The sequence below is a fragment of the Triturus cristatus genome, chromosome 8, assembly GCF_964204655.1.
Source record: "Triturus cristatus chromosome 8, aTriCri1.1, whole genome shotgun sequence".
NCBI classification, from domain to species: domain Eukaryota; kingdom Metazoa; phylum Chordata; class Amphibia; order Caudata; family Salamandridae; genus Triturus; species Triturus cristatus.
This window is the reverse complement of record NC_140591.1, coordinates 880546112-880565943: the sequence shown is the minus strand read 5'-3', so window position 1 is coordinate 880565943 and position 19832 is coordinate 880546112. Positions and strand designations below refer to the sequence as shown.

Sequence of the window (19832 nt, the reverse complement as noted above, 5' to 3'; positions counted from 1 at the left end):
TGAAACTCAACCAACATAATGCAATTCAAAACACAATATGGATATCCATTACCCATTGTCATACTGCTCATTTCACTGAAACATCAAATTACAAAAAAATGGACATCTCAAATACTTATGGAAGCACTGGCCTCTTAATTTGAAGTGTGCACCATTTACTAGCTTTTAATGATCAATCAATTTCACCTCACGTGCTATGACTATGCAGATGACACGCAAATACTCCTTCAACTGGATTGCCCCAAAGACAATGAAAAATCCCCAATTTTCAGTTGTCTCAGAGCCGTGGATCAGTGGATGACTTGGAGCCATCTCAAATTAAATGCTTTCAAAATGGAAATACTCATGTGTGGCGATTGGAAACATTATGACCTGCTTGCCGCTTATGACCCTCTTGGTCTGATGAACTGGGATCACCGCCTAAAGTATTGAATGAAGTAAGAAACCTTTGAATGACCATGGACTCCAAGCTATCGATAAATGCCCAATTGGACAAACAAGCAAGATCAAGCTTTGTCACTATAAAATCGCAGCAGCAAATTTTCCCTCGTTTGGGATTTCCACACAAGGTCCAAGCTACCATCTCCCTTGCTCTATCCAAACTTGATTACGCCAATAGCCTCTACCACGGATCACCTTTAACAACCATGAAAAGACTACAACGATTCAGAACTCGGCTGCCAGACTACTCTTGCATATCAAACTGTGAGACCACATCTCACCTGTCTTGAAAGCCCTGCATTGGGCTACAGGTTGCCAAAAGCTCCACGTTCAAGCTACTTTGGTTCACCCACAAAGCAATACATGGAATGGGACCGCTCATCAGGAATAAAATCGCCAAACACATTCAACAAAGGAACCTCCGCTCTAAAGGGGCATCTCGCCTCAAAATCCCAAGATACAAGAAAAATACATGGGTGGAACATCCTTCTCTGTTCAAGCAGCCAAACTATGGAACTCTTTACCCCCCAACATAAGATCTACCGACAACCACCTTATCTTCAGAAAACTACTCAAGAATTGGCTCTTCCTCACATAAGCACCATACGCAAACATAATTTTACAGCATATCCCTCTGCAGAGAAGCATTTATTTTCACTATAGATATGTACCTATCTTTGTGTATTGCTTTGCATAAACATGTAGAATATTTTTTTTTTAAATCATCTTTGGTCTACATGTACTTGCTTCCATTGTGCATCTATGTACCTTCCATGTACTTGAATCTGTGTTTGTTACTTTTCTCCTGAAAAAGAATATGCAATGCACTACCCTATTTCTCATCCTGTACCTCTAACATTATCTTTAATCTCCATATGCTTACCTCCTTTATGCATCAATATACTTTCAATGTACTTATGGACCTATATATTTATCACTTTCTTCTAATTTAGCATTTCCAATGCACTACCCTATTTCTCAGCCTATACTTCCTTCAATATATCTTCGAGCCCAACTTTCTGACTCGTCTCAAACTTCTTTCTACTACTCTTTCCAATGCACTACCCTATCCCTCACCCTATACATCTATCAATATATCCTCTACATCCACTCTCTCATTTATCCCAAACCCCATACCACTACTATGATCCCCAATATGACCCTTTCTAGTATCTCTCCTACTCTACCCCTCCTTGCATCATCTGACCCCTCTTTTACTATACCGATCCCCCAAAACAAACCTTTCTAAACTCTTCCCTCCGACTCTTCCCCTACATCCAAAAGCCTCCTCCTACTACTATGAACTAAAAAAAAATGTTTTTTAAATAATTCGCTCTTCTATCCCTCCTCTATCCTTTTCAATCAAAATAACAGACTAACATGCTCACTTCTCAAATTCCATATTCCACTATACTAATTCACCACTGATCCTTTATGGGTTCCAGAGTAGCGTACTATTCGCCAATAAAGCGTTTCAACACTCCATCAGGGTTACAAGTGCTATATAAATGCAAACCTTTTTCCCTTTTCTGCCCCTCCCCAACCCTTCTGAATCCAAATAACTGACTAACATATCCACCACTCAAATTACTTTCATGTTTCACCATACTAATTCAACACTAATCCTTATGGGTTCCAGAGTAGCGTGCTACTTGCCAAAAAAGCACTTCAAAACACCATCAGGGGTAGCAAGCGCTATATAAATACAAACCTATTTCCCTCCTCTATCCGCCACCTACCCTTCTCACTCCAAATAACTGAATAACATATTCACCACTCAAATTACTTCATATTTCACTATACTAATTTTCAACACTAATCCTTTATGGGTACCTGAGTAGCATGCTATTCGCCAGAAAAGCGCTTTAACACCCATCAGGGGTAACAGGTGCTATATGAATGCAAACCTTTCTTACACCTTCTATCCCTCCGCTATCCTTCTCAAGCCAAATAACTGACTAATATCCACCACTCAAGTTACTTTCCTTTTTCACCATACTAATTCACCACTAATCCTTTATGGGTTCTCCCCCCCCCACCCCCCATCAGGGGTAACATGCGCTATAAAAAAACAAACCTATTTTCCTCTTCTATCCTTCTGTTATCATTCCAATTCCAAATAACTGACTAAACTATCCACCACTTAAAATTATTTGCATGTTTCACTATACCAATTCAACACTAATCCTCTATGGGTTCCGGAGAAGCGTGCTACTCGCCGAAAAAGAGCTTCGACGACTCGTCAGAGGTAGTAAGCGCTATATAAATGCAATTACAATACAACAATACTTTTTAAGGGCAACTCTCAGAGGCCAGACATTGTGTACCCCAAAATGTGGGCTGCATGTTCTGCACTCCATCAGAGTTTTGGGTAGATGCTGGGGTGCAGACCCCAACTCCACAAAGTGGACCTACCCTTAAATAACTGGCATTAGTACAACAGGGTAATGTTCCCTACGGGATTATCAGGTAAGCGCTCACAACATATAACAGTTGTCCATGGGCCTTTTACAAAACAGATTAATTATTAACAGCATGGAAAGTGGTTCACAGATAAGATGGTCCATTATGAAGACCATGCACAGTAAGGTTGAACAGACATAGCAGCACAAAACTACCCAAAGTGTACGATGAAGACAAGCACCTCCCTGGCAAATTAAATAAACTACTAGGTACATTCACAAAGACAAATCTCTCCTTTACGTTTAAAACCTATATTAATAAATACACTTTTTTATTTAAACAAAGCTTGGTACAAGCAAAGTTCTAAACCATCAAGTAGGAAATCTGCCTTTCCTGTGAGCTCATCATGGATTTTTCACCTGTTACTAGACCCTATTTTTTTGCTTGCTTTAGAACCCTGAGGATTTTAGACCTGCTACCCAGTAGTGAAGTGGCTGTGCTTCCCCTTAAAACATGATTGAAGTGGCATTCTCCTAAGTGGCATATTTAATTTGCTTACACGCCCCTAGGATACGGTACAACATGTTCTCAAGGGAATGAAAGATAAATGCCACAAGTGGACTGCAGCACCCGTTATCCCATTCACTATAATGGGACTGCAAATATGGCTTCAGGCCTACCACTGTAGATGGACTGTAACACTGCAAAGCATGCACTGGGACCTGTCAAAAGAAACCCTTTTTGACAGGTAAAAGACTTCCTTTTAAATATCAGTCACTCCTATACAAGTCTTGTAGGCAAGAAGGCAGGGAGCATGGTATTTAAAAGTAGGACACAGACATTTAATGGCAATATGTCCTTACAGTGCTAGCACCCGAAAGTGATTTTCACAGTGGCATCCCTAGCTGTCCTATGTAGAAACCCAGAGTACAGATTAATATACTGATACAGTATCTCAGGAAAGAGACCAGTTAGAGGAATAATTAAAAACAATTTTTAATATAAATAAAAAAATCCAATTCAAGCTTGATATTTGATAAATATTACTCAAAGTAACCGTTGGAAAGTTAGCTTTTATCTGTCTGAATGGTCAGAAAGCTAATTAACAAACGAGGAATTAACCTTAACCTGGTGTGAAATGCTTCCCAGGAGCAAGCAACTGACTGATCAAAATGGGCAGAGAGTACTCCTCTGACCTCCACAGAATATGTAGGGTGTGGCGTAGGGCATCCTTTTTGACACTAGTGTGAAAACCTGCTTGAGTGTCAAATCCTCCTTGACAGGTCTGCTGGGTTTATATGCAACTCTTAGGGCACACTTGAAAGTGGAAAAAAGGGATGCCAAGACAGTTACCGTGGATCCACGGTCTGAAAGATACTGCTTTTATTTTACCAGACTTCACTCTATTGGTTTATTGTGGGTACAATGGCTGCCTCATACTGCATTTTAGTGTTAGATGTGGGAGGACATCAGGATTGCCATAGTAAACTCCCGCACACACACTCTCAGCCCTGAGAGCCCAAGTTCAGTTTAACAGAAAAGACTGCCATATTGCAAATGCCCAAAGCGGCTAGGGTTGGACCCAGGAATGTTTATTCCACTGGCTAGGGCGTGCTCAGGAGTCATTTCTGCTTACTAACTAGTGCAAAAGACACACAATTGATGGACGGAATGCAGAACAAATCAAAATATTCACCCCCAGTCAAGAGATCTGGGTTAAATCCATCATTCTTTTGCTCACAATGCCACCCCAGTTTAGACCTGGCTATATGCAAATCAGTCTTGACCCGGTGCCTCATGGGAACAGTCCAGCCCGAACTGCCAAGCCAGGTCCTCCTTGGTCCGGAAACAGGCATCCTAGGACCGGTTTCGGGGTTTCACCCCCTTCAGCCAGGATAGCTTGATTCTAGTGGCACAGTGAGCCCAGGACTCGCGTCTGAGCATACCTGGCACACTTAGGGCGAGAAAGTCCCCCGAGTGGGACGGGTATGCTCAAACGTGAGTCCCGTGCTCTCCATGCCACTGGAATCAAGCTATCCTGGCTGAAGAGGGGTGAAACCCCGAAACCGGTCCTAGGATGCTTGGTTCCAGTCCAGGGAGGACCTGGCTTGGCAGTTCCGGCTGGACTGTTCCCATGAGGCACAGGGTCAAGACTGATTTGCATATGGCTGGGTTCAAACTGGAATGGCGAGCAAAAAAACTATGGATTTAGGCTCAAATCTCTGTACTGGGGTGAATGTATGACATTTTTCTGCATTCTGTCCATCAACTGTTGTTTTTACTAACTAGTGCAGGCATAAATGTGGCAACTTAAAACACACACTTCGGAAACTGTGGAAGATCAGAAGACGACTTGACCTACTGTCTGTAGCCTGAGATGAGCGCTGAAGGACTGGACCTGCTCCCTTTTGTACCAAAGACAAAAAGGTTTTCTCCCAGGGTAATATGGCTGACCTCCTGTTCAAGCTACAGGGATACAACAAACAAGAGGTCTTTCCTGCAACTGCCCTGCTGACCAGTGGCAACTAGACCTTGCTACTGTCCTCTGTCTGACACTTTGTGAGTCGAAGGGCTTCCACTAAGGTCCTGGAGTGTTTAGGAAGCGTGCTCATGTGGTGGATTGGGATCTAAAGGATTAGGTAAGAAAGAAAAATCTTTGACCAAGAACCTGGTTGGGGTATCCAACCCATGCTCCATAGCGGTCCTGGTCTACAGTGACGATTAACAATCATAGGTGATTTGTGCTGTTTGGCGCTATTTCAACTTAAAACTCTAAAAATTGATATCTTTGGTACCACTATTGGATTTTTTCATTTTCATGTCATTTTCTTTTATTAAACTTCACTTTTCTAATTCAGTTTGGGAATTTCTGTTCGCATTGTGACTTGATTACTGTTTTGGTACTGCATAAATACTTTACACATGGCACTTAGTTAAGCATGCCTACGCTGTGCCATTGGCACTAGGGGAGTTGAGCTCAGGTTAATTTAGTGACTTTGAGTGTTCATTATGACATGGGTGGCAACTGTTCTTTGAGGTGGGTAGTCCCTGACCTCAAATAATTCAATTTCTTGCACATTAGATATGGAAAAAGTTACTTACCTCTAAAGACAGTTTTGCAACTTAAAGCTATGCGACTCACATGCTTGTGCAATGCTTAACATCTAGTAGCAGGGTCATAACATTTCCAATTTTCTTCCTTTCTTTTAGCAGCTTTTGGGCGTTGCATACAGAGAAGGAACCCTATTGCCCCTCTAGAATGTTGAGCGTAAGCCCACAATGCCCCAGTACTCAGTTGGTTTCTTTAGATTCTTTGTGTTGACAATTGTGATGCATTACTTCACTTCTTTAGAGGATCTTCCCATTTTCTATGATCCCTCTCCACCCCCCTTTCCATCGGGGAAGTGGGCAAATAGCATGTAAATCTAAATAGCTTGAAGCAGCAAGATCTTGGTCTATTACCTGAATCTCCGCTTCCCTACTTTGCTTCTGAAGCCAACTGCGGAAAGATAAATCATCAGATGGTGACCAAGTACTGGGGCATTGTGGGCGTAGGTTAAACATCATTGGGGCCAAAAGAGCTGGTCAATGGACAAAAGTGGGAGAAAATGAAGAACAGGGAATGTTCCAGACCCAGCCACTGTATTGTGTAAATACACAGCATGCTAATGCTAATCAAGAAGTGATTCCCAGTGCAAAAAAATGGTCACACTATAGTAAGTGATTTTAGAATAATACAATGTCCGCCATGTAACTGTAAACAGACATCCATCAGAAGCTTTCAGGAAAGGAGTAAGGGTTTGAGTTAAGCTGTTGGGTGGGTCTGGCTTTCAAATGCAATGCAAATGAGTTCTGTGAGTCTAGTCTTCCGTCTGTGTTCAAATTAGTGTCCAATTTAATACATAAGCTCCCTGCGCCGGTAAGTTTCAAGGTCTACCTTGGCTCGTGATGTACAGGGTCTACTTATCTCAGTACGCGTTTCTGCCATCCATTCACCAATGATGCAACATGGTCATCTTGAAAGCATACTAAATAATTCCTATACTTTTCAGATGGCTGAAACATTGTATAACACATCATGGCTGCTACCTGTAAAGTGCAGGAAAAACACTTTAAAGATGGTCTGGGGCCACTACTAGCTTTGCCAATACTGGATCAACTTTAAAAGAATACGGCTTTGGCAAATCCGGTCATGGCAGGCAATCTGAAGCAGCTGGGGGTGCATGGAGAAGGGCAGTGGTAGGAGAGAAAGCTAGGAGAGACACGGGTGAGGGAGGAGAGGGGTGTCATGGTAGGCCAGAGTATCCACCTTGCTCTCACTTGCCCTAGTCCTATGTCATCATATGGGAATTCTTCTATGAGCATCTGTAAGCACATGCAAAGGGGTGGTGGTGATGTCAAACAACATACTAGAAATCTCATATGTTGTCAGCACCTTAGAGTTTGCGGTTGGTCCCACAAATACGACAATCCTGCCAGACCACATCAGATCTCAAAAGCAATCTTTGATGCAATGTGCGAGTGGTTGGATATTTTGGTTCCTGTTGCAAGCAAGAGTCTGGAGTCAGTCTGCAAGTGTCAAAGGTGGGAGTCAACATTAGGAAAAGAACCATGACACTATTATGCTTCGGTACGATATGGATTTTTTATTTAATATTGGCAATACAAATTCTGATCTCTGGACACACCCTACCTAGAGAGTTAGACTACAATACTGTTTGGATGGCATAGTTACTGAGTTTACAGATGAACTGAGTACATATCAGGATCCATCACTAACTTTGTCTAAGGTGAGACTTCTATGTGAAAAGAGATTACACCTTTCTGCCCTAAATGTTCTGAAGCTGTGGTTTTTAAACATAATGTAGCTTTGTGATTTTAAAAAAGCATTGGAACTAGCACAGAAATCGATCTACAATTTTCCAGTCTCTTTTGAATTAACCAGGGGCTATGCATGATTCAAGGAAACACAAATACATGAACGGTAAGTATGAATGGCTGTAAATACAACCAGAAGGTGGGGGATCTTTTTAAGTAAAGGATCCAAAAGAATAGGTTTAAGACGTCACCAAGTTCAGGATAAAAAGCATCTTGACAAATGAGCATGACCAGCGAAATGTAATCTAGTCCAATTCTGGTAAAGATGTTTTATTTCTATTTAATGCCGACTTTGGAAATGGAATGAACAAAACAGTAAACTTATTTTGAGGTCCTCTCATTCCAGATCTCTTTCCCTGCAGTACCCTCCCCAATTCCCACATTCATTTGGCCACTCTGAACGTCTGTTCTTTCAAAACACATGGTCAGTCCTGCCAGAATGTTGGTTCATGGAGTGTATTTCTCCTGAGAAATTTGGCAGGTGAACATGGGGAAAGAAGGATGGGTAGAGGTGAGAGGCAGTGCAGGTGAGAGGCAGGGGAAAGAGCCTGCAACACTGAGCACAGCAGTCCTCTGCATTGGACAGGCAGAGTGAGTATGCAAAGAAAGACTGGGTGGGGAGGTGTTTGGATTTCAAGGCAGAGCACAAGAACATGCTTGATGTACAGAGGAAAGTGTGTGAGGAAGAAGCAGGAAATGCACTCCAATGGAGTACTGAATCACAAATAAAGAAACTGTTCACTGATGTCAACAGTGGAAGGGCAGAACTCAGCCATTCAAAAGTGAGGTACCAGCAAATGAGTTCAGCCCCCTGTATGGGGTATAAAGAATCCAAAACATTCAGGTCATGGTAACGCAAGAATAAAAGACAAGTTGATAAAATGCAGGCTCACAAATGTTTACAATTATTCTCAGCAGATCATTGAGCCAATAAGCCAATTATGCATGCCTCTTGATTGGTTTATTTATTTATTTATTTATGGCGATTTTTAGAGCGCGCAATTACCCGAGGGTGTCTCGGCGCTGTTGTCACAGAACTCTCTGTAGGGGAAGGGGAGATTAGGCTTGGAACAGCCATGTTTTCAATTTTTTTCTGAAATTGAGCAAAGTCGGTGCACATTTGATATGAAGAGGGAGAGTGTTCCACAGTCTAGCTGTGACAACGGTGAAGCGTTTGTCTCCCCAGTTAGCCTTTCTTGTACGGGGGACTGTTAGCAAATGGGCTGAGGATGAACGCAGTGTTCTTCGCTGTTCTGGCCGGTGAAAGGCTTGTTTTAGGAATAGAGGGCCATAATTGTGGATCGCTTTGTAGGCTATGCACAAGGCTTTAAATTTGATGCGGCTCCTCACCGGCAGCCAATGTAGCTGTTGGATGTAAGGGGAGACAGATGCAAATTTGGGAATGGGTAGCAGGATCCTGGCTGCTGCATTCTGTACAGTCTGTAGTTTGTTGAGGACCTTTTGTTGTGCATTTAGAAGCAAGGCATTACAATAGTCTGTTTTAGAAAAGACTAACGTGCTGACTAAAGTTTTGCCTGCCGAAGATGGTAAGTACGGAATGAGTTTTTTGATCTTTTTTAAGGTGTAAAAGGAGGATGAAACCACTGAATTTGCATGCTGCTGGAAGGACAATTTGTTGTCAAAGACAACCCCCAGATTTCGTACCTTAACTACTGGTTCTGGTGGTTGTCCCATTCGTTGGGGCCACCATTGTGGAGACCAGATTGGTTGTAGTCTCCCGAATGTCATCACTTCTGTTTTATCAGAATTCAGCTTAAGGCAGTTTGATGACATCCAGGAGCTTATTGCTTTCATGCCAGATAAGAAGTTAGAAGCTACTGTATGGCCATCATCGAATACGGACAACACCAGTTGTGTGTCGTCTGCGTATGTGGTGAGAGAAATTCCATAGGATTTGATGATCCTCGCTAAGTCAGACACATATATATTAAATAGTGTCGGGCTTAGCGAGGATCCTTGTGGTACACCGCAAGGCAGGGAGAAAGTCTGGGAGGTGAATTGTCCCAACTTCACCGTTTGTAGGCGGTTTGACAGAAATGAGGCGAGAAGCTCCTTAGCCTTGTCCCTTATTCCTATAGCCGAGACACGGTCGATCAGTATGGTATGATCGACCGTGTCGAAGGCTGCGGACAGATCTAAAAGTATGAGGATTGCAGCTCCTCCATTGTCCATAGTGGATCGTATCTCGTCCGCGGCTTTCAGGAGAGCTGTCTCCGTGCCGTGTCCCTGACGGAACCCGAACTGAGTGTCATCCAATAAGTTGTTGTTATGGATGTACGTTGACAATTGCTGGTTCATGATCTTTTCAAAGATTTTGGCCGGGAAAGGGAGGCATGCAATAGGCCTGTAGCTGGCTGGAAGAGAAGGATCTAAGCTGGGTTTTTTGAGTAGTGGTTTAATGATGGCTTCTTTCCATACAGAAGGGTAGGTGCCGGATGTGAACATTGTGTTGCAAATGGTAGTGAGTGAAGGGGCAACGGCTTCTGCGACGAGGTTAAGGACGGCAGGAGGGCATGGATCGAGAGGTGATCCGGATTTAGTTCGGACGATCAGGGGTTGAACAATTTCTTTCGTGGTGTTTTTGAAGGCTAAAAATTGTGTCGTATTATTGGCAGTGGAGTGCTCGGTATGGGATACGGAAGGATCAGGCGAAAAGGTGGAGAAGATGGCTCTGACCTTATCCTCGAAAAATGTGGCCAGTGTATCTGAAAGGGCCTGAGATCCCTCCGAGGAGGGTATCAGAGGATTGGACAGATATGTTACCACCTGAAACAGTTTACCTGATGAGTTTTTGGCAAGATTTATTTGGTTGGTGTAGTAGGCGGTTTTCTCGGATGTAATCAGTTTTTTGTAATTAGAGAGGGCGTGTTTATAGCTAATCTTATCCGCGTTATTATAGTGTCGGCGCCATTGCCTTTCTAAATTTCTGCAATATTGGCGCTGTAGTCTAAGGGGTTCCGAGAACCAGGGGGCGGATCTCAGCTTTCTGTTCCTATGAGAGGTTTTTGTAGGGGCTAGTTTGTTGCAGGCTGCGTTCAAATTCTCCAGATAGGTAGCTGAAGCAGCTACAGGGTCCTGAGTGTTTAGCGGAGGGCTATCATGTATGATCTGGGTGAGCTGGTTTAGATTAATGTTCTTCCAGTCTCTGAATTTTGTTAATCCAGAGATTGTCTGGGAGGGTAGACAAGGATTACTGGGAAATGAAAAGCATACTGCAGAGTGGTCTGTCCATATTAAAGGGATGACCTTAGTGATTGTGATGTCTTTATTGTTGGTAAATAAGCCGTCTAGGGTGTGCCCTGCTAGGTGGGTAGGTGATTTGACAGTTTGCATGAGGCCTACTGTCTCCAAGTCACTGAGTAGCGTTCCTGTATCCGGGTCTTCATAGGATTCAAGGTGAAAATTGAAGTCACCTAAAACGGTGAAGTGTTGGGATCCAATAGACATCTCAATGATTTTGTCTATGTTAGAGAGAAATATTGATCTCGAACCTGGGGGGCGGTAGATTAGCAGACCTCTAAAAGTAGTTTTACTGGAGATGCAAATGGTGAAAAGGAGGGCCTCGCACTCCGGAAGAGTTATTTCTGATGTTGTTAGTCTTAGGTGTTCTTTGTGTATAATTGCTATTCCTCCGCCTTTTCTTAAGGGTCTATCTAGCTTGCTTACACAATAGTTGTTAGGCGTAGCGTCTCTGAAGTCCGGTCCGGAGGATTCGTCTCCCCATGTCTCGGTAAGAAATAGAATATCCAGATCGTGGGAGTCAATGAACTCAGCGATTTCAATTCTGTGTTTAGGTAAGGAACGGACGTTTATTAGGGCTGCAGACACTGTGGGTGGGAAAATAGTAGTGTCTATGGGCAGCGTTTCCGTGCAAGTCGGGCATTTAAGCGGTCCAATGCAAGATTTGTAGTTGAGAAAGAGTATGGGGTGGGCTTTCTCGGCGTATGGTTTATATCTCAGGAGTTCGGCAGAGGAGTAGGATAGCAAAGGAGAATTGGCGATGGGCCGCGGACCGGGCAGAACAGGGGGGGTGGCCCTAGGCCCGGCCTCGGCGCGGACGAGCGCAGACGAGCTTGCCTTATGCGCGCCTTCGGCGCGCAATCGTCGCGCCCGCTGCGCTCGCCTGCTGCGCTTCCGGTTCCAATGCATGTAAATAGTGTTGAGTCGAGTAAACGTAGAGGGCGTGGTGAGCGCCGCTGGGCGTGTCCTGTGACCGAGGGCGGCGTTGCTGTGGCAACCCTCTCCGCTACAGCAATGGATCTGCTGGGCGGTCAGGTGTAACCAGCGAGCGAGCGCTTCAACGAAAATGCAGGTGACAGTCAGATGCTTTTTAAAACAACAGCGTGCTAGTGAGCTAAAATCTCCCGGCTTCCGCCTCAGGAGAGAGTCTGTAAGACAGCGCTAGTGCTCAGCGCGAGTCAATTTAAGGCCAGGCTTGAGGGCGTGGTGAGCGCCGCTGGGCGTGTCCTGTGACCGAGGGCGGCGTTGCTGTGGCAACCCTCTCCGCTACAGCAATGGATCTGCTGGGCGGTCAGGTGTAACCAGCGAGCGAGCGCTTCAACGAAAATGCAGGTGACAGTCAGATGCTTTTTAAAACAACAGCGTGCTAGTGAGCTAAAATCTCCCGGCTTCCGCCTCAGGAGAGAGTCTGTAAGACAGCCCTAGTGCTCAGCGCGAGTCAATTTAAGGCCAGGCTTGAGGGCGTGGTGAGCGCCGCTGGGCGTGTCCTGTGCCGAGGGCGGCGTTGCTGTGGCAACCCTCTCCGCTACAGCAATGGATCTGCTGGGCGGTCAGGTGTAACCAGCGAGCGAGCGCTTCAACGAAAATGCAGGTGACAGTCAGATGCTTTTTAAAACAACAGCGTGTTCTTCCAGGCCAGAAGGGCAGCAAAGATCTCCCAAATCCTATGCGTGCCTTGATCCTGAAGCAGTCATTCAGCTGGACTCTGTGTTAATTTTACAGCAGTAACTTCTTGTTTGAAGGACAGTCCTTCTCAGTCTACACATCAAGGTACAAGCAGCACCCAGGAGCTAATTCTAGTAAGTACAAAGAACAAAGACAAGGGAGGAGAAAACTCCCCAATCACTCCACCCCCCTCCCCCCAAAGGTAAGTCTGGCTTGAAGGAAAAGGGACAGCCAGCATGAAAACAATCATCTTGAGCACCTATGAATGTGGCGCCACTAAAAAAGTCAACATCCACTCAAGCTATCCTCACAAGTGGCACACAAGAACAGAGGCAGGGACCACATGTGTAGTGGACTCGACGGATCTTCAACATGGAGAATGATTCAGCAGTTACTCAATGGGTTGGATCGAGGTAAAAAAGCCGCCTTATGGAATTTCTTTATACAACCAACAATCTCCTCCATGTATTCTACTCCCCCCAATGTTGTAAATTGAAACATTCTGTTAAGATTGGCTCTACATGGAGCATGGCTAGTAGTCCATATAGTCTGCCACATATTGCTGATTTCCCACTAGCCATCTAGCATAAGTAACCATCATATGTAAAAATCAGTGAGCCCAGACATAGCACTTACGTAATTGAGATTCTTTGAAAGCTGGGGAGCATCTCGCAGATTCATTCATGACCTAGTTTAGTGAAGAAGACAGCAGGTGGCCTTCGGTCTCTTGCCAAATAGCAGCCATGGCGGATGGATGAACGAATGAATAAATAAATGAATGAATGAATGAATGGAATTTGTAAAGCGCTGGAATCCCCCACTTAAGGAGAATCCCCGCGCTAGAGGAGCAGAAATGCACAGCCAGGAAGATTAATTACTAAAGAGTTCTGTTTTCAAGAGTTTCCTGAAAAGAAGGAGATCTGGGCACTTACGTAGGTGTACAGGTAATGAGTTCCAGTACCGTGGAGTGCGGTAGGAAAAAGATTTGTGCCTACCTCCCCCTTGCGGAGTTTCCTGCAATCAGGGGTGACAAGAAGAGCTTTCTCCCCAGAGCGTAGAGGTCTGCAAGGCTGATAAATACGTTTTTCAGTAAGGTACCTTGGGCATCTGCCATTAAAGTGCTTTATGTACAAAACAGGAGGTCTTGGACTTAATTCTTAGGCGGCTAGGTAACCAATGAAGACATTGCAACAAAGCAAGAGAGGCTGATCTTGGGGGCATATTAAGAGCCAAACGGGCTGCCATGTTCTGAACCACCTGCGGCCTATTCAGTAAGGATTCATTTGCGGCCGCTAGAAGGGCATTACAATAGTCGAGGTGATTAATTACCAAGGCTTGAATCCGGGTCCTACGTACAGATAAAGGAAGAAGGGGTCCTACGTACAGATAAAGGAAGAAGATGGAAAACTCTCCGTAGAAGACTCAATGTATGGAAACAAATACCAGAAGTGGCGACTAATTGATCTCTTTTAGTAAGAGAGAGGTCCAAACGGACACCCAACTTTTTAGCCACAAGTTTAGGGGTTGTGGCTAAACCAAGCTCAAGGGGCCTCCATTCTAAAGACCACAATGTTTGAGCGTTGTCAAATAATAACATTTCCGTTTTATCGGCATTAAGCTGGAGGACGTTTTATGTCATCCAGCCTGAAAGAGCTCACATACCATCTGCAAAAAGAGATTCATCCTTCATAGGAGAAGGGAGTGAACCCATAATCTCTCATTATCTTTGCAAGAAGGGCCACATACACATTAAACAGGGTAGGGCTAAGAAAGGAGCTTTGTGGTACCCCCTTCATGAGCTCCATGATGTCGGAATGGAAAAGACCCAGGTTAATGGTTTGAGTACACTGGTCTGGAAAACTCCAAAGCCATTTTAAAGCAAGTCCATGGATTCCAATCTCATTCAATCTTTGGAGTAACTTATGGTGAGACACCATGTCAAAAGCAGCGGACAAATCCAACAGCACGAGTAGCACAGCCTCATTACTGTCAAGGGAAAGTTTGATATAGTCTGTGACAGCTATGAGAGTATATTCAGTGGAATGCTTTGGTCGGAAACCAGACTGCGATGAATCTAGGCAGCCTTGGGATTCTAGATACTCCATAAGCTTTGAATTAATATATCCTTCCAGGAGTTCTCAGAATTAGAGAAACACAACCTTCTCCAAATCTGCCGCAAGTACATTCTCCTTCTTACAGATCGGAAGTACTTGTGCCGACTTCCATTCACATGGAAGTTTCATTTCACTCAAGGATAAATTTAATATTGTGCAAATGGAGGAGGATAGTTGCATGTCTAATGAATCAAAAAGCTTAGCTGGCATAACATCAAGGGGGGAGCCAGATTTAACTGTTTCAGCATCTAATCTACTGTTGATACCTACAGAGATGGAAAACTCTCTAAACAGGACTTAATAGGGGTGCAGGTAGTCTAGGTGCTAGTAATCTGAAAATTATCCAAAGAATGAGACCAGACCACTGGGCGAGGAGGTTCAGGGAGTATAAGGGGTGAATTAGTTAAAATAAGATCCAAGGTATGCCCAGCGGAATGTACGCTTATCAGATCTAAGACAAGGTAAGCTGCACAATTAGCTGCTCCAGAACAGTGGAACCCTGATGTATAAAGGGCTGAAGACACTGAAGCGAGGAAGGTAAGATATTCCGGAATGACAATGAGGCCTGAACTGTAAGTGGCACAGGCACCAGCCCCCAACAGAAGATAACTATGAAAGCAGAAAGAAGGGAAAGGACGGGAAGTGGTGATGCACGAGTGGAAGAGACAACAATTCTGCATCCTTGAAGCCAACTTATCCAATGTGTGCCCTTTGTTTACCTCAGTTTGGAGAAGATACTTGGTGGACACCAGCTGCAATTACAGGTGTTGGGAGGGTAGATGCAACAGTGAATAGGATTTTCAAATTAATGTGAATCATTCCCAAACTTCATTGAGGCAAACTGAGCTGGGAGGATGCCAACCACCATGATAGTGAGTCCCCGCCCCATCCATGAGAGTCTTAAGTAAAGGGACCTCCAATACCTAGCAGAACTTGTCTGTTAACTTTGCACTAGTGACGATCACAGCAATGACTATGGGGACTACTAGTACAAAATTGCGACAGCTGAATGAAAGCTATAGCCAACTGGATAAGAACAACTGACAACTAACCAAAATCAACATCTCTTCTCACAGCCATGAACACCAGACGGGAGTTAATGAATTGTGCTGTAGATCGATTAAACTGTTCAGCAAGTCACTTCTAATCTCTTTTGCACACAGGCACTAGACTAAAGCACTGGTGTAGATACCATGAAGTAGCTAGAGTATAATATTGGCACATGAACTCAGTGCATAAACATGCATCCCGTCACTAGTGAAGAGGAGTAGCGACAAGGGAAACCCAAAGGCAAAAAAAAGACCATACTATGCTCCACACTGTTCAAAATAGCACAAGGCATCCTGGTGCAAGCCCCCTACAACTAAGCTAGCACCAACACTCAAGATAATGGATGAGATGCAAAAACCTATAAATATAATATTCTGGTAGAAATTAGGGACACCTAAAAGGTGTTAGAGAACAAAATTGGCTCACAAACAGTTTAAATGAATATTTTGAAAGCTGTACAAAATAAAAGATCTAAGCAGGTTTAAGAAAATGAAAATGTGTTACAGAAACTGCATCCCAAAACAATAGTTAGTAAAAATCAAAAAACAGTCCCAACTGAAATGGTGTGATTCCAAGAAGATGGAGTTGAAGATGCAGAGAGACTTAAAGAAGCATAAGAATAGCAGGTCTACCGGAGAACATTGAGAGGCCACACATGGAGCCTTATTTAGAAAAATGGCTGAGCCCAAATTAAGCAGCCAAGGGTCCCTCAAAATGTTTTTCGATCGAACATGCACACAAATCCTCCCTTTTACTCCACCTGGTTCGGTACCCAGATCAGTGATGTTTCATCTAATGAATTACAGAAACAGATCTAATAATTTACATAGAGGGAAAACTTATCTCTAGCAGTACAAAAGCGATGAACTAATATCCCTGGATTACACATTAGCAGTTCTAAACTAAAGGAACTCACTTCTGGTAGTGAAATTCAAACTTAAGAACCAGAAGAAGTAGAGTCTCCAAAGGCTGAACACAAAACCAAACATAACAAGCACTGACAAAGTCAACAGGTTTCACCCACGCAATTTGGTTATGCCAATTTCCTTTAGCCATGTTTACTGGGTAGTGGGGGGGGGAGCAGAGAGGAGGGGCACAGAGTAGGGTGTCGAGGCATTAATTATCGTTCAGTAGGGTGTTGTGGCACTGAGTAGGGTGTTGTGGCATTGAGCTGAGTAGGGAGTGCAGTGGCGCAGAGTAGGAGGGGAAAGAAGCAACATGGAAGGAGAGCAACTGGAAGTGAACAGAAGCTATACAGACAGGGATATAGGAGACGGACAGAAAACACAAGCATTCATAAGGAGTGCTTGAACACAAAACAAAAGAAGCCCCCCCACCAAAAAATAAAACAGGAGCTGTGGATGGACTTAAGTACTTGATCCATGGCCCACAGGCGGGCCAAACACAAGAAGAGCATGCTATGACAAACAAGGGCGAAGCAAATGAGATCAACGCTGAAGCGAACAATTGGTAAGCTAGGGGCGGGCTGTTTGATCATTGGATGTAAACAAAAATCTTGCAAAGACAGCACATGCACGGTCTAGACGTAACCTAGAGAAATAGTTCCTCAATAGTCCTAGCGTGAAAGAGGAGAAAGACTATGCTTCTGAGTATGTAGGGCCTGCTCTATGTCCAATCTGGAATCTTTACAATACACAGTTTAGGGACAAGAAATGCCAAAGGTTACCCACATGATGGCAAGCAACAATCTAAATAGGTAACACTGTTGTGGCATTGTGTGTGTTTCATTAACGCAAGAAAATTCAGGTAATGGTTGAATATTTATAGAACTCAGATTTTTCAGGAACATAATGCTAGAGCTGCTGGCAAGAGCAAAAATCAAAGCATGTTTTCAAGTGGTACAGACTAGGATTCCAAAATTTCTCATGTGGAACGTCAGGAATATAAGTACGGAGAATAAACAAAAACACATTCATTTTCAAGGCGGCGCTGTGCACAGCTTTTTCAGAGGAAGCACTTCTTATGAACTGAAAAAGATTAAACTCGTAAAGATGCCAAGTATTCTATACCAAATATTCCAAGTGTGCCAGATGTGCCCTTATTTGGCTATGCCCCTAAACTCCTTTTTGTGTGAATATGAAGATAGTATACTATAGTGAGATGTGTGACATATAGGTTGTTTCAGATTTATTATGGGGTACACCTGGATCGGATAGTCTATGAACCACATTTCACATAAAACACATTGACTTGTTGCTACCAAGGTTAGCAGAGTTGTAAAAAAAACACACCACTGCCTTGAATACCCGATGAACAGAGTGGATTTATTCCAGGTGAAATACATTGATAAATACTAAACACTTGAATCATGTACTGTTTGAGTGCCAGTTTATAACCCCTTTCCATGCGGAATCTCCATTGAAGTGGAAAAAGCACTTGATAGGCTCAGATGTATTTGCTCCTGGGCCCCAAAAGATACTGAATAGGCGATTTCTTCTTCCTTGCTTGGATCAAGTTCTGATATAACAATCCCAATGGCCAAGTGTGAACAGGGCAGTTAATATGGGAAAGGTGAAAAGAGGCACTGGACAAGAGTGTCCCCTGCCGCCTCGCCTAATTTCTCTAGCCATGGAGCCACTGTGGAGCGTTAATGAGGAGCAAAAGTGAGCCAGAGGCACTGACATACATGGGATGAAACAGATAATTTTTCTACGTAGAAGTTCTTCTTCATATAAATATCAACACAGCATCGGATACAATGGTGATACTGAAGACCATCTGCAAAATGATGTGCCTAAGTGCGAACAAGGGTAAATTTTGTTTGAATAAACGTAAGAAGAATACAAACATCTATTTGGCCAATATCCATACAATAAAAACCACAAGTAACATAGTAACATCAATAGGATTATAAACCTGAAATTCAATCTTTAACCTCATTTTCCCCAAACATCGTCACTCCGCCAGTTTTGAAACAGCAACTATACTCTAGCATCATAATTTTAACAATCCACTCTTTCACCCCTGGATTGTATGTGTCCCCAAAGAAAATACTTGGATGAATCATTACCTCATTCAGTTGTCCTTCTCAGCACCGAACCTATACAAAGATTCCAATTTTTCATATGGTCATCCCAATATGACTAATCACCCTGAATATCCAATTTTCGCACCAATCTTTGACAACCATAGTAAGCCCTTCTGGGATTTCTGAATTATCTCTGGGCAAAGCACAGTCATCCTCTCCTGCCTTCATTAAATCTTTCTTCCACTTAAATATTTTTAGCGCATTTGTTTTATTGTCTTAAACCTTGATTGTTAAAGACTGTTCGACCATGAACAAGAAGAGCAAGTCTTCAAAGTCCCATTTCATTAGTTATTTTTAGATCGAGCATGGGCAGCGCACGTGCTGCTCTGTGAGGTATGTTGTTTTGAGGTACAGCATAGAAGCTCCGCCCATTTCCCGCCTATCCTTTCAATTTGCTTCTGTTACTGCCCTTGCGATCTCATGGCTTTTCATTTGTGAATAGGCTTAGTAGTCCCTCCTTTGTGCCGCCTTGTCTGCATTTGTAACCTCCCATAACAACTGCACTTTATACTTGTGTCGTTACACAGTCTGTTTTTGAAGTTGGTGAGCACTATTTTCTTTAATGATCTTCCCCTATTCCACCCACATCGCATCAGGCAGTCTGCTTTTATATATTATTTGTATTGAAATTATAGCACGATACGCTTTAACTATAGTAACAGCACTTATTTGATTATTAAATTTACGTCACAAGTTGCTTTCACTTTAGCGGGCATGCTTATAGACTTAAGCAGCCGCGCTTCTTTATTTAATTACCAGAGCTGGCCGCTTTCACTTTAGCGGCCTCGCTACACAACCTTTTAAATTAATTCATATTTTTTTCGCTTTCTGTGAAAGCACACCATACATGCTTTCACTTTAATGTTGGCTGTGTCCCTTTCTTTAGACGCTGCTCGCTGTAACCTGAATACGGCGAGCAGCGTCTAAATAACAGGGCGCGGCCACCATTAAAGAGGTCTCACATGTGCGAG

General features: G+C 43.4%; 1 protein-coding gene across 1 annotated transcript in view; it reads right to left on the bottom strand.

The window, feature by feature from the left end:
- Positions 1 to 19832, bottom strand: part of EIF2S3 (eukaryotic translation initiation factor 2 subunit gamma) — a 301191-nt gene that overhangs the window by 223036 nt on the left and 58323 nt on the right. The gene's annotated exons all lie outside the window — the stretch shown is intronic.